The 2,158-nt window shown below is 43.9% G+C and overlaps 1 pseudogene; it reads left to right on the top strand.

Annotated features, from left to right (window-relative positions):
- The first annotated feature begins 321 nt into the window (after positions 1-321).
- LOC104240146 (cell wall integrity protein scw1-like) lies at positions 322-1,560 on the top strand (annotated as a pseudogene).
- The last annotated feature ends 598 nt before the right edge of the window (positions 1,561-2,158 follow it).

The following is a 2,158-nucleotide window of genomic DNA, read 5'->3' on the forward strand; positions in this document are numbered from 1 at the left end:
TATAAGACCTATACTAGGCGCCGGAACCAAAATACGGGTTCGATACCATCACTTTCTAATCAAATTTCATTTCCATTTTCCTTAAATATTTTCAGGAAACAATTTTTACTCAAAAATTCATTTCTCGGGCCTGGGACTTCAGAATTTGATTTTGGGTATACGCCCAAGTCCCATATTTTTCTACGGATCTCCCGGAACGGTGAAATTACGGGTCCGAATCCGTTTACCCAAAATGTTGACCGAAGTCAACTCAATTGAGTTTTAAAGCTTTAGTTCACAATTTAATCCATTTTTCAGAGCAAAAGGATTCATCGATTGCAGATGGCCGGTAATGGGATTCACCCATACCACCAATAATGGCCTCCAGCTCCAGGCCCTCCGCCTGCCTCTGCTGCAGCTCCGCCACATCACCACCCTCCCTCAATGCCTATCGACGAGGTACGGATAATATTCATCTCTGGGCTACCGCAGGACGTAAAGGAGAGAGAATTGGTCAACCTTATGAGGTGGTTACCAGGTTATGAAGCATTTCAGGTCAATTTAAAAGGCGAAGTTCCCATGGGGTTTGCCCTATTCTCTAACCATCAATTCGCTATCGGTGCCAAGGACGCCCTTCAGGGTTTGTGTTTTGACACGGAGGCCAAATGTATTCTGCACACGGAGATGGCAAAGAAGAATCTCTTTGTCAAAAGAGGGATTGTAGTTGATTCAAATGCACATGACCAGAGTAAACGTTTGCGTACTGGGGGTGATTACACACACTCTGGTTATTCAAGTCCCTCTCCTTTCCACCCCCCTCCCCCTGCACCTGTCTGGGGACCACATGGGTATCTCGCTCAAGCTCCTCCACCATACGATCCATATGGAGGCTACCCTGTTCCTCACATGCCAATGCCTGCACCTGCTCCTGTGCCAGCACCAAGCAGTTATGTGCCAATCCAGAATACTAAAGATAACCCTCCTTGCAATACCCTATTTATTGGCAATCTTGGAGAGAATATAAACGAGGAAGAGCTCAGAGGCCTTTTCAGCGCACAACCTGGTTTTAAACAGATGAAGGTTTTGAGACAGGAAAGACATACGGTGTGTTTCATTGAATTTGAAGATGTGAATAGTGCCACCAATGTCCATCACAGTTTGCAGGGTGCTGTCATACCGAGCTCTGGTTCAGTTGGCATGCGAATTCAATATTCAAAGAATCCATTTGGGAAAAGGAAGGATGGCCACCCAACTGCTGCCCCTAATGCAAATGGAGCTCCTCCGCCTCTTACCTACCAGTAGCTGCAGGGGATGTATTCTGTTCTCTATGCTCTGCCAAATACAAACACATCATGCAGCTGTTGCATGCATCCTTGCTATCATCAAGTCATGAGCATTAGCATCTTGACATGAACATCTTTTTGGATCATATCATATTTTATCCAAGACATGCATTTGAAGCACGGTCATCTCAAAATTTGTCAGCTTATTCAGGGTTCACATTTTATGACATGTCATAGGAAGGATGCATTTAATTTCTGGTGTTAAATCTTGTTGGTCTATTGTGTCACATGCTATTCTACATTTTGAGAATTGCTTTGCGGAATATATTTTAGTGCTAAGATAAAAAAAAAATCCATTTTTCACATAAAAACCTTCCGGAAAATTATACGAACTGCGCACGCAAGTCGACGAATTATTGATACCGCTTTTCAAGGTCTTAAAAATACCGAGATGATTATTTAATTTAAAGATGATATTTTGGCTCATCACAATTTGTGGTGTGAGTTTGGACGATATCAAGGACCCCCAGGACTTTATTTATCTTTGTAGGGGCAGACTACACATAACATGAGGATATTGGAATCTCACGGGGTGAACTTTACCACCTTTCAGCTGGAGGGCAGGGCCCGTAGATGGTGGTAGTCCTATCTTCTCGGTAGACCAGCAGGTTCTCTTCCCTTGACTTGGCCAGTTCACACGTCTCTTTCTGGATAGATATATTCCACCCTCTAAGAGGGAAGAGTTGCGATTTCATTTCGAGTAGCTCTAGCAGGGTCAGATGTCGGTGACCGACTATGAGGCGAGATTTTCTAAGTTGTCTAACCATGTACTTATGATACTCCCCACTGACGCAGAGAGAGTGCGGATGTTTGTTGTGGGTTTTCACTTTGGTATC

The sequence above is a fragment of the Nicotiana sylvestris genome, chromosome 2, assembly GCF_000393655.2.
Source record: "Nicotiana sylvestris chromosome 2, ASM39365v2, whole genome shotgun sequence".
Lineage (NCBI taxonomy): Eukaryota > Viridiplantae > Streptophyta > Magnoliopsida > Solanales > Solanaceae > Nicotiana > Nicotiana sylvestris.